General features: G+C 46.4%; 1 protein-coding gene across 4 annotated transcripts in view; it reads right to left on the reverse strand.

The window, feature by feature from the left end:
- The window catches only part of sv2ca (synaptic vesicle glycoprotein 2Ca), a 206,443-nt gene that overhangs the window by 89,369 nt on the left and 103,215 nt on the right, over window positions 1-13,859 (reverse strand). The window lies entirely within an intron of this gene.

The raw sequence follows: 13,859 nt of genomic DNA on the forward strand, positions 1-13,859 counted from the left end.
TAGAGGCTCTTTGCTGGTGGAAGTCAAATATCTGTACATGAAATCATAATGGCTTTTTCAGTGATACACTCTTCCAGCCCTCCATTAGTGAGCCTGAAATAGCTTTCTAGAGCTTCTTGACTCAATGACCAGAATGGGTGCAGTGAGACTTGGATAGAGAAAAGACAAATGTCTCAGGCAGTGGGTGAAGATTTCCCTCTTCACAGGTCGCAGCTTCTTTCTTCAGCTTATAGACACTTTGAAGGCTGGGATAGCTGAGTGACAAGTGACATGATTCTTTCCTGTTCCACAAGATACAGTATTTTGTTTTTATTAGACCTCACTCATGTGACAAGACTTCTCTTCCCCAGCCACACTCATGACTCAGACTTATTCTACCCAACTTCCAACCTCGCGCACAGATTAAAGCATTTCTTTCCCAGTTCCTCCTTAAAGTCCAACTTATGCAGGGACATCATTAATCTTCAAGTACTAAACTATTCTTTCACCTGTAAGTATCTCAGATTGGGCTGGATACATGCAATATGTTGAATTAAGAGTAAGATCTAAAGCAATACATACTTTGAAATACATTCTAACTTGCTCATGGATGATCCGACATTCCTCATGTCCATTTTTCCACCTTTTCCCCATAGCCCTTGGTTCCTCTTTTGATCAAGAATCTATCTATCTCAGCCTTCAATGTACTCAAGGACTCTGTCCCTCACACTTGGGGTGTTATATGGCAGGAAGGCCAGTCCTATCCTTCGCAACATCAAGGACAGGTAGAACCTCAGTGCATAGTCTCACTTGGTGTTTGCGTACTGAGGGTCTACACACAGCTTGATGCAGCCACACACAAAGAAGACAATCAGAATGAAGGCAACATTTGGTATGTTCTTCTCCCCCTTATCCAGAGTTCTGTTCATGGAGTCCCTGCCAACCCAGTCTATCTAGCTCTTTACTTTTCTTTGATTTCAAAAATATACTTTATTCATAAAATTATTTTGATCTCTTTACAATTGGTCATACCATTCTTGTGCACACATTACATTCCTTTACATACAGACATCGAAATTTATTTTTCCTATATACAAGTCTGTACATTTACTATCCAGCTCATCTACTGAGGCGTCAGCGGAGCCCAAATGACTGGGTGGGTCCCCTGTTCTTCTTAGGCAGGCAGATGTTACCACCGACAGCCATTCTGGGACCAGTGACAGCCGTGCTGGCCCCACTGTCACGACACAGACGGATGCCAGGCCACGCTCCCCGGCGGGGGGATGGCGTCAAGCCTGATGAATGGAATGTTTAGGGTGTGGGGAAGGCCAAGGGCTCCGACTTTTTTTAATTTCAAAAATGTATTTTATTCATAAAATATTTTGATGATCTGTACAATTGGTCATGCCGTGCATCCGTAAACATTCCATTTCTTGGTATACAGAGACAGAGTAATCATTCATATATACAGGTCTGTACAATTACATAATTAGCAGGGGGGTCAGCGGAGCCCCCTTACTGCGTAGGCCCCCTGTTCTTCTTAGGCAGGCAGGCGTTACACGGTGGTCTTTCCCCACCGCGCATTGGTGGCAGCTGCCCCAAGCTTTAGCGCATCCCTCAACACGTAGTCCTGGACCTTGGAATGTGCCAGTCTGCAACACTCAGTCAGGGTCAACTCCTTCAGCTGGAAGATCAACAGGTTTCGGACCACCCAGAGAGCGTCCTTCACCAAGTTGATGATCCTCCAGGCGCAGTTGATGTTTGCCTCGGTGTGCGTCCTGGGGAACAGGCCATAGAGCACGGAGTCCCGCGTCACGGTGCTGCTCGGGACGAACCTCGACAAACACCACTGCATTCCTCTCCAGACTTCTTCTACATAGGCACATTCCAGAAGGAGGTGTGTGACAGTCTCGTCCCCCCCGCAGCCACTTCGAGGGCAGCATGCGGTGTGGCTGAGAGTCCGGGCGTGCATAAAGGATCTCACAGGCAGAGCCCTTCTCACCACCAGCCATGTGCTTGTTGGAAAGTTCTGGCGATGAGGCATTTTGCCAAATGGCTTTGACAGTCTGCTCAGGGAACCGCTCGATAGGATCTGCTCTCTCCTTTTCCCGAAGGGTCTCAAGGACACTACGTGTTGTTCACTTCCTGATGGACTTGTGGTCAAAGGTGTTTTTCTTCATAAACTTCTCCATGAAGGACAGGTGATACGGAACGGTCCAATTACTCGGAGCGTTCCGCGGCAGCGAGGCCAGGCCCATCCTTCGCAACACCGGAGACAGGTAGAACCTCAGTGCATAGTGACACTTGGTGTTTGCATACCGGGGATCCACGCACAGCTTGATGCAGCCACACACAAAGGTGGCCATCAGGGTGAGGGTGGCATTGGGTGTATTTTTTCCCCCGTTGCCCAGATCTTTATACATCGAGTCCCTACATCAAGGCCTCCCTGTACATGGATGACGTCGCCATTTTCTGCTCTGATCTGCTGTCCATGCACAGATTCATGTGCATATGTCACCAGTTCGAGTGGGCCTCGGGGGCCAAGGTAAACCAAGGCAAGAGCGAGGCCATGCTCTTCGGGAACTGGGCCGACCAATCCTCGATCCCCTTCGCCGTCAGGTGCTGGGTATTTGGTTCAGGGGGGCTGGGGCATGCGCCAAGTCTTGGGAGGAGCGTATCAGCAAAGTGAGGCAGAAACTGGGCAGATGGAAGCTACGGACTGGCATAGAAGGATTTGCTGATCCTCATGACATCAGCCTGAGATGATGTTATTGAGCCATCTTCTTCCTTCAGGCTGTTGAGCATGGTGATCTCTTTGTGCACCTTCTGGAAGAAGAAACGTGAGCACGTCTTGTCCTGCTCCACCGAGCGGAACCTGGACCGGAAGATTATCTTGGAGGCCTCTGAGTCAAAGAGCGAGGCTTGCTGGCCCTTCAACTCCTTGAGATCCTTCGTGACATCGACCCCCATCGTTTGTAGCAGGAGCAGGTTCTGCATACTTTCCTGGAGCTGGGACAGTTTTCCCCGCCTCTCTCTCGCCTCCTGAACACCTTTGAGGATGAAGAACCTCTTGATGTTCCCTTTTACTGTCTCCCACCAGTCCGCTGGGGACTCAAAGAGGGGCTTCACGGTTCTCCAACCTGCATAGTCCCTCTTGAGCTCCTCAATGTTTCCCACGGTCAAAAGCTTTGTGTTCAGCTTCCACGTTCCCTTATCAGCCCGCTGCTCATCCTGTAGGTGACAGTCGGCCAGCAGGAGGCAGTGGTCAGAGAAGAATACCAGCTTGACGTCGATGAATCTGACCAAGAGCGTTCGGAACTCAAACAGGTAATCTATCCTTGAGCAGATAGACCCGTCTGCCCGTGACCACGTGTATCTACGCTGCGCTCCGTCTGCAGGGGTGCTGAAGATGTCGTGCAGCTTGGCATCTTTTACCGTGTCCATCAGGGCTCTGGACATGGCGTCCAGTTTACAGTCCCCCCTGCCGGATCATCCATCTGCATCGATGATAGAGTTGAAGTCTCCGGCCAGAATGACCGGCCTGGACGTAGCCAGCAACAGTGGAAGCTGCTGCAGGACGGCCAACCGTTCACTCTTACCCACTGGGGCGTACACATTAATCAGTCTCAGGGGAGCATTCCTGTACATGACGTCGGTGACAAGGAGGCGCCCGCTCACCACCTCCTTAACATCCGAGATGGTGAAGTTGCCTGCTCGCAACAGGATACCCAGGCTGGAGTCATGGCTATCGTTGCTCCCGACCAAACTGATGGCCCATGGGCCCAGAAGCTCGACCATCTCCTGTAGCTGCTGAGGTGCGGTATCCCACACTCCTGCAGAAACATGACATCGGCTTTAACGTTGGCCAGGAAGGCCACCGTAGAAACACATCGCGTAGCCGATTTGATGCTATGCACATTTTAACAATTTACAAGGTTACCAGTGTCCATTTGCTGCTGGTCTTGCCTCTCTGGGGTAGCTGTGTGCATCCCCCTGGTGACGGCAAACTGCTGGGCCCTCCCAGGGCTGAGGTAGCTGTCCGGCTCCACGCTGGGGCCATTTCCCCGCTCTGGTGTCTTTGGATCAGGCCCAGGGTCCACACAGTCCAGTTCTCCATCTGACAGCAGGGCTGTCATAGGACCGCTGCTCCCAGTTACCTGGAGCTATGGGCCAGTGGGTACCTCTTGGTTCTCATCGGGTGGGGGGAGGTCTTTATCCATCCCCTCAGAGGGATCGTCTTTTCCTGTTTGGTCGGTGCTGACGCCTAAGAGAGGATATTACCCACAACAGTTCATGTGTTTGTGCTGGGCCATTGGAATCTCCTTCCTGTCTGAGGTACAGCTCTTTTCCATGAAGGTGGGTTTAGCAGGTCAGGGCAAATCTTCTCTTGGATTTTCTTGGGTTGCTGCACTGTCTTCTGCCATGAGTCTTTGCTGAGGGGGGATAGTTTCCAGGTGTGTATTTTTATCTGAAAACGTGTTGCTGGAAAAGCGCAGCAGGTCAGGCAGCATCCAAGGAGCAAGAGAATCGACGTTTCGGGCATGAGCCCTTCATCAGGAATAGGAATGTGTATTTTTATCCCCAACATCCTAGGCCTTCCCAAATATTCCATTGTCTTTGGCCAATGGGGTCATCGGCTGGGTTCAAAGCATCCAATGGGGTCGTATCAACACCCTTCGCTGCTGCCATGCTGGACAGGTGCAAAGTGCATGTCTTCAGGCACAGGTTGAATGTCAAGGTACTGGAAAGTCTGATCAATATTCCACCAACACACAACTCTCAGGCTGATTAAAACTGGCTCCCCCTGAACATTTGCGACCTCTTTAACCTTGGTTTCCATTGTTCACAGTATCCGATATCTGCTAGCTGCTGTTTAATTTAAATTGGCTAATTTCCTGTCAGACTCAATTTCTCTGGGTGTGGGTCAATTTACAGTAAACAATTTTGGGCCCATGGTCACTTGACCACATGAGGATGAAAGTGGTTCTCATCTTCCACCCTACCAACTTTCGCATAAATCGCATCATCCTCCGTCATTTCCACCACCTACAAATGGACCCGACCATCAGAGATATATTTCCCTCCCCACCCCATCCACTTTCCAAAAAGATTGTTCCCTCTGTGACTGCCTTGCCAGGTCCACGCCCTCCACCAACCCAGTCTCCCCTCCAAGCACCTTCCCTTGCCACCGCAGGAATTGCAAAACCTGCACCCACACCACTACCACCCCCACCCCCTCACCTCCATCCAAGGCCCCAAAGGAGCCTTCCACATCCATCAAAGTTTCACCTGCACTTCCATACGTCATTTACTGTATCCGTTTCTCCCAATGTGGTCTCTACTACATTGGGGAGACTGGATGCCTACTCGCAGAGCGCTTCAGAGAACATCTCCGGGACACCCGCACTAAATCAACCCCACCACCCCGTTGCTGAATATTCCAACTCCCCCTCCCACTGTGCCAAGGACATGCGGGTCCTGGGCCTCCTCCATTGCTATTCCCTAACCACGTGACGCCCGGAGGAAGAAGGCCTCATCTTCCATCTTGGGACCCTTCATCCTCATGGCATCAATGTGGACTTTACCAGTTTCCTAATTTCCCCTCCCCCCACCTTAACCCAATTCCAACCTGCCAGCTCAGCACCATCCTCATGACCTGTCCCATCTGTCAATCTTCCTTCCCAGCTTCCCACCCTCCTCTCCGACCTATCACCTTCACCCCCACCTCCATCCACCTATTGCACTCCCAGATACCACCTCACCAGCCCCACCCCCACCTCCCATTTATCTCTCCACCCCCGAGGCTCCCAGCCTGATTCCTAATTGGGCTTTTGCCCAAAAAGTTGATTTTCCTGCTCCTCAGGTGCTGCCTGACCACAATCATAAGGAGACTCCCAATTCAAGGATGATGGGCTCAGGTCCCACCTCAGGCAATGGGATTTTTCTTAAATATTCTCAAATGGCTTTATTTATTTATTGCAAAATGTAATTTTAAAATAAATGGTACAATCAGATCTCCAGTGAGTTTACTGAATATTGGAAATCTCACTTACCAAAATTTCCTGTTTATAGATTATCATCCAATGAATAATGAGAAGCAGGTTTTACAGGGAGAGCAGCTGATAAACAGAAGTATATGCAGTTAGTTAAGGTTTCAACAGAACTAGGAATGGCTAACTTGAACTTAATTGTTAGACCCTGTCAAGCCAACTTGTCTGCTTTAATGCAAGCAGCTGATGCTCTGATAGACAGACAGTCTGTAACTGTAAAGATGCAGGAAATGCTCCTATAATGTTGTGGTATTCATCAGCACAATCATAAATATTCTGCCCTCATCTCTGTTTACTCCTTCTCCTCCCTTGGGATTGCTAACAGTGACTGATGAATATACAGGTGAAATGTTAAACACTACTTCACAGTCTGGCATCTACAATGGCAAACTAAATTACTCATAATTTTATACACTTCCGTCAGGTTGCCCCACAGCCTCCAATGTTATAGGGTAAACAATCCATGTTTGTCCAATCTCTCCTTGTAGCTCAAGCACTCCAATTCAGGCAATAACTTGCTAAACCCTCTTTTACACCGTCTCCAAGGCCTCCATATCCTTCCTACAGTGTGGTAACCAAAACTGCACACAATACACCAAATGCGGCCGAAGTGAAGTTTTATACAGCTGCAACATGACTAGCCATCTTTTATATTCTACACCCTAAGCGATGAAGGCAGTTATGCTGTATACTTTCTTTGCCACTTTCAGAGAGCTATGGACTTTCACCCCAAGATCCCTTGTATATCAATGTTCTTAAGAGTCCTGGCGATTGCCATCGTGCTTGCCAGCTACTCTGCTGCCAAATGTCAAAGTGCTGCCAATCCCAGCCGCTGCCACACTCCAGACTCCGATGCCAACTCAGCTCTCTCCAGGTAAGTAAAAAAAAAACCAATAAAGTGAAAGAAAGAGAGAAAATGAGAACAGAAGGTTAAAAAAGGAAATGCAGACAGAATGGATGAGCCCCAGTCTCAGGAGCCCAGGCACTGCCTACTCTGCTGCTGCCATCTTCTCTTTCTTTAGGGTCTTTAAAAAGGTGGATAACGATTGAATAAATTATTTGTAAATTTCCAAAATTCACTGGATTCTGGAAACTTCATCAGAGTGGATGGTAGCAAATCCAAATTCGCTATTCAAGAAGGGAGGGAGACAGAAAACAGGAAACTATTGGCCAGGTGACTTGGCACTTATTGTGGGGAAGGTGTTAGTTTCAATTGTGAATGATGTTATAATTGGGCACTCGGAAAATTGAAGGGAATTGAGAAGGGACAGTATGGTTTCACAAAAAGAAAGTCATATTTAACTAATCTATGAGAATGTTTTGGAGTAGTAATATGAGTAAGCTTGTTAACATACTGTACTTGGATTTTTCAAAAACATGGGGTGGCACAGTGGCTCAGTGGTTAGCACTGCTGCCTCACAGCACCAGGGTCCCAGGTTCGATTCCAGCCTCCAGTGACTGTCTGTGTGGAGTTAGCATGTTCTCTGCATGTCTGTGTGGGTTTCCTCCCGCAGGCCAGGTGAATTGGCCATGCTAAATTGCCCATAGTGTCTGCTCACAATATTCTATTTCCTTTTCTAATTACTTGCTGTAATTGCATGTCCACCTTTTGCATTTCATGCATTAAGACATCCACGTAAACATTGAAAGAACTGCGGATGCTGTAAATTGGGAACAAAACAGAAATTGCTGGAAAAGTTCAGCAGATCAGGCAGTATCTGTGATGAGAAATCAGTGTTACCATTTTAGGTCTGGTGACCTTTCCTCAGAAAACATCCATATTCCTCTTTTATTTCAGAGCTCTGCAATCGCACATCATTTAAATAATTTTTTTTTCCCATTCTTCTGCCAAAATCAAAAATTTCAAGTTTTCCACATTATACGTCATTTATCAGATCTTTGTCCACTCACTTAAATAATGTAAAAATTAGGAATTAGATTTTATTATCACACGTACTCAAGTACAGGGATACAGTTAAAAATCTACAGCATCACCACTCCTGGCATTATCATAGGTTGAGGTACCGAGGTACAAAATCTTAGATACAAGTAGAAAAGTAGAGATAAGTTAAAAAGACATTACAATACAATGTAGTAATCAAAAAAATAAAGTTAAGTTCAAAATTACAGTCTTTCTTTACCCATGGGACTGCAGTTTCTCCATGCTGGGCTATCCCCACGGGGACTCAATCTCTCACTGCACTAGGAGATCCCCGCACTGACCGCTACCCAGGCTCACCATCACTCTCCTCCCCTGCCAACTGCCCCCCACCATCCAGGCTCACCAGCCTTCTCACCGCCAACTGCCCCCCACCATCCAGGCTCACCAGCCTTCCTATTGCTAACTGCTCCCCACCATCCAGGCTCACCAGCCGATCCCACCTGGGACCCAGCCACTTCCACACTCCACACCGTGAACAATTTATATCCTTATGTGTCCTCTTCACACCTTTCTTTTCTGTCTATCTTTGTACCTTCAGCAAGTTTTGCAACTTGTTCTCAGTCCCTTCATCCAAACAGTTGATATGAAATGTTAGAAATTGAGGCCCAAGCACTGATTCCTGTGGCCCATGACTCATCACATCTTGCCAATCAGAAAATGACCAATCCACGCTTACTCTCTATTTCCTATTGGCTAGCCCATCTCCTTTGCATCCAATATTTTATTGCCTAAAACATGAGAATTTTTATTTTGCAATAACTTTTAATATGACACCTCGTCAAAAATTTTCTGAAAGTCTAAGTACAGTACATGTGCTGATTCCTCGTTATGCTTAATACATGTTACATCTTCAAAGAAGTCCACTAAATCGTTCAATAGGATTTCTCTTTCATAAACCCATGCTGACTCTGGCTGATTCCCTTGAATTCATTGAATTTATCTGTTTTAGTCTGAAATGGCTTCAGGCATTCCCTGCCACTTAATGACTGCACATAAGCATCATGGGCTTTCACAATATTCGACATGGTCAGCATTCAGGTGCTGGATAAATTTGTTTCTGGTGTGTACTTGGGATTCTGTTACAGTCAAGTGAGGGCACGACTCATATTGCTGGACTGATGGGAGGCAATGGGCTGAATATTGATGGAGCTAATAAGAATGCATGACTCTGCAGTCTATGTTGTACAGGTTCCTCTGCTCTCCCTCTTCCTGCTGCCAAAGTGGACAGAAAGCTTGGTTCCTAAAAGCAGCAGAGTTACTGAGCTTGTAGATAACCACAAAAAATGTATTAACAACTGTAGCTGTTCTGCGTTCAGTTTCCATTATAATTGTTTGGGAGATCCTTTTTCCTGCAGAATGAGAGGGAACAGCTACTGCTTCTGAACCAGGCAGTCAAAGCTATTTACAGCTTGTGCCACGTTACAGCCAAATTAGTACAATTAGGGAGCTTTCCCATCCTCTGCAGTTGGCTCACACAGACTTGCACCATGCATTTGTGTCCATTTCTATTTCAGAATGACTGCAACTGTGTTATCCATAATTTCTCACTTGATGTGAATTGAAAATTATCCAGCAGAATTCAGAGATGTCAGAAATGGAAGATTTCCATCCCAAAGGTATTGGCTGAATCTATCCAAGCACAACAGAATGGCTGCTGGTCTGCATTATTATCCCCACAGCCCCACCCCAACATACTGTCATTGCATTTCAATTCAAATTGATTCAATTTGATGAATAGGCAATCACACAGCTCAAAAGTTCACAGCTCTTCTGTGAAAGGATAAATCTTATCAGAAATTGGCTAAGTGACAGTTCCAATGCAGGAAGGGTTTCTTCCTACAAGGTCTAGCAAGATTTTTCACACTGTTGCCCCAAACTGGCCTCATTAAGTAGGTTCCAAGACTCAATCGTGTCCCTCTTGCCCAATGCCAGCCTGATTCTCCTGCTCACAGTCTGCAGATCTGCCATTGCAGAGATATCCCAGGGTTCCTGGTGGAGGCGCCATATTTAAAGGGCATCCTGTCAAGTACTGGCAGTCTGGAGCTGCCCTATGTGTTTCCTGGACATGGCAAATAAGGGGAAATTGGAACACCACTTTGCAAACAGGAATTTGAGTGTCCTGGTGAATGGGGGTGAGTGCAGAGAAGCACCATACCTTTTCCCCCTCAGGACTGACAATAAGATATCATGACACCACATGCTGTCAGTTTAAGTCTAAGGTTGGCCTGTCCATAGAAATGTTCAGCAATGCCATAGGAAGGTCAATGACATTCTGCACTCTACCAGCGTTAAGTGTCACTATCTCCTTTCTGTTACCTCACACTCACTCCATCCCAGCTACTGCACCCAGCTCTCACTAAAGGCTCATGCTCTACCACTCTCACTGTTAAAAATCACACAACACCAGCTTATGGACCAACAGAGCAGTGGTCTGAAAGCTAGTACTTCCAAATAAACCTGTTGAACTATAACCTGGTGTTGTGGTATTTCTAGAGTGGTGCTGGAAAAGCACAGCAGGTCAGGCAGCATCTGAGGAGCAGGCCAATCAGATTGCCCATTCCTGATGAAGGGCTTCTGCCTGAAACATTGATTTTCCTGCTCCTCAGATGCTGCCTGACCTGCTGTGCTTTTCCAGCACCACTCTCATCTTGACTCTGAACTCCAGCATCTGCAGTCCTCACTTTTGCCTATTTTTAAACTTTTTCCACCCCAGTCTAACACTGGCACCTCCCCATCATGACTCTCAGTTGGATGCAACATCAAAACCCAAACCCTAATACCATGAATTCTGGCCTTTATGCCTCCTATTCACTCACTCTGAACATCTCAACACTTTTCCCCTGCCTGGTCAGCAGTGCCAACTTCTTTCATTTCACATAGTGCTTCCTTTTGCCTTGCTAACAGCCCAGATGAGTGGTTGCATGCCCAACATTTGGCTGAAACCCCTCCAGGAGGAGTGTGGATCCTGACAGTAGCTGTGCTGAATGGCTGACTGACCATGACCAAGCCCCCCCGGACTGATAATAGATGAAGTCCTTGGTGACTGTTTTCAGACCACCTGACTGACAGCAACCCCCTTGACTTGACTGAGATTCACGGCCATTAGACTTTGAGACATGGTCATTTGGTGGATGCATATACAATATGGCTTGCCACGTACGTTGCTGCCTCATGTTGTCGGCATTCGATTGTCAAAACATGGTGCCATATTACAACATGTCTCACCCTAGATATGTGACAGCTGAAAACCATGACAAGCTACCTGGCCTGCGCCTGTACTGAATAGCAAGGCACTGCAGAAACCCTGTGAGTCTAAAAGGTGAAGTGCTTCAAGGCTAGGCTAGGCCAGGCTGAGATGCTATAAACATCCCGATAGTTGCAAAGTGAGTGAACGAGCAGCCCTGAGATGCAATGTGATTCAGTCTGTGAAAGCCTGTCCCAAAGTCTCCTTATAGCAGCATTACAATGAAAGGTGCCAGTGTGCTCTAAAGTGCAGAAGCTTACTGTATGTTGGAGATGTGCCATGACAGTGTGGTGAGGCTGGTACATGTTGAATGCCAGCCTCTACAGGTGCTGGGTATGCATGCAGCCACTGCTGATTGAGTGGTCCTGAGCTGCTGTCAGGTTTCCAAGATGGAAGTTGAGAGGTAAAAGCAGTGAGCTGGACTGACCAGGGACCCACTCAGACTTCCATGGCAGAATTTTTTGGCATCTACTTTCCAGGCAGCAGCTGGGAGAGCAGGAGAGTGCATGTTGATAAGGCAAGATTAAACAATAAGGATGGTGATAATGAGCAATAATCCCTATTAATAGGCATCTTGCTGCTCACTAGGTAGAATCTCGTTTCAATGTCTGGAACTTAGTTGGAAAATTGGACTTTTTGGTTTTGATGTCGGTACAAACTTTGCTTGATAGCTCATTCCAGATTCCCAAATATCTCACCATAGCATACATTATTCAGCAGCTGGGATGATTCCACTCTTAATATTCCTTCAGGAATAAATTGAAAATAACTTAAGTGTAATATGAGACAGGAATGAAGAAGAAGGGCATCTGTTTTGCTTTGAATATAACTGTGTGCAGACTATCTCCTTTACTAAATGGAAAGATAAACATCACTGACTGTAAAGGGAGTCTGTCTTTCCACCTTCATATAAGATCACAGCCCATCCCTGATGTGTGCCTCTCAACTAACTTTATAGTTGGAGGCTCCTTCAGGCAGCAATGAGTCTGTGACAAACAGCAGTGTGACTGCAGTCAATGTCATGAATAACAGATTGCACAGGACTATGAGGAGCAGAGCAAGCACAGCTGTAAGCAGTGATAAGGAAAGAGATTGGGGGATATCTCTAAAAGCCAGTGGGAAGACAAAGTATCATTGCAGGCAGAAATGAAAGGCTTTTAACCTGGAAGCATGGTGCTAACACTTTCAGTACAGTGATCAAATTAAACAAGAAATTTACAACCTTCCCCTTTATTCATGTAACGGTTAAACACGATTCACATTCTGCTGCATCTTCACGGTCATTCATAGTGTACACAGGCAGCTTCTGTGCCATATTGTTTCAAACATCCAATTGAAAAACCATCAGAAAGCAGTGATCTAGAGAGATAATTTTGTGCTATAATCTCTATGCCCCGTGTCCTATTCACTGTGCACCAACATCTGACATTCGTACACCTTGATCTCAATTACAATGGCTTCAGAAGGTCAAGAATGGGATTCTTTGACAAATGTCATGCTGTGTACCACTCACAAACAGTAACATATTGTGATGCCTGGCCAATCTGTGTTTGGTTGTTGAGAAAAAAAGAACAGGCTCAGAAACTGTTACCACCAGAGAATGTGGAGTTGATGGGAGCTTGTACCATTTTAACAACCATGTTGGACCCTGTACAACTCAAAGAGGTTGTGGTGCCTGCTAATTTACAAAGAAGTCCTAATTTCTCATTTTTCCTTAAGAAATGCATTTCAGCACTTTCTTTAAGGTGGTTAATAATATCAATTGAACAAGGATTTTAAATGGCATGTACCTAGGGCCTTGACCCTCAGCCAGACTCCAATCTCCTTCAGAGTAAAGGCTGGTATCTTCATCTCCCCAGGCTTACTGACTGCATCTTCAACGTCAGGCGCCAGGGTTGAGGGCCACCTGATCACCCCACAATACATCATACACAGCCCACCCAACCCCTACTCAACAAAATCCCACCCCCTCCCTGTAGGTTCCCAGGCCCTCTTCAATGTAACTAAGGGATATAAGCGTCTCCTCACATAAAGCCCTGTATTACTGATTTTTTTTTCCCTTCTACTGGAATTGTAATGGACTATGGAATCTCAAAACCACCACAGTTAACAAGCACATCTTACAGCAAGAAAAACTGAGGTGAAACAACATGTGGTTTGAAGGAAGGGGATCATTTTCTCTGAGCTGAACCATTCCAGATCCTGAATAACGTGGCCTATGGAAAGTCACAGGAGATGGCCAATGATCAGAACAAAATCTCCATTTCCAAACCAAGTGTTGAACAGTGAGTTGACATTCTCACCAGTAAGTGGCAAGAGACTTATTTGCATATATTAGCATACATTAACGACTCATTAACCCTAACTCTACTTAATCATACCTCAATAATATGCATTCTCCCATTCACCCACTTGCCAGATTGAAACTAGACACTGATAACTCCAGTGGTTAAAGCCAGAGCAGTGGTCTGGAGAATCCGGCTTGCCACTCGTTCCTCTGGGCATCCATCTTGAATGCCAGGTACCTTCATGGGCACATGTCTACAATGAAGTGTTACATATGGGAGCTCAACAAGATCTTCTTCTTTCCCTTCTACTATGATGTGGGTAGTGACTGTACACAACTCCAATATCCACCGACATT

Source organism: Chiloscyllium punctatum, chromosome 2 (assembly GCF_047496795.1).
Source record: "Chiloscyllium punctatum isolate Juve2018m chromosome 2, sChiPun1.3, whole genome shotgun sequence".
NCBI lineage: Eukaryota > Metazoa > Chordata > Chondrichthyes > Orectolobiformes > Hemiscylliidae > Chiloscyllium > Chiloscyllium punctatum.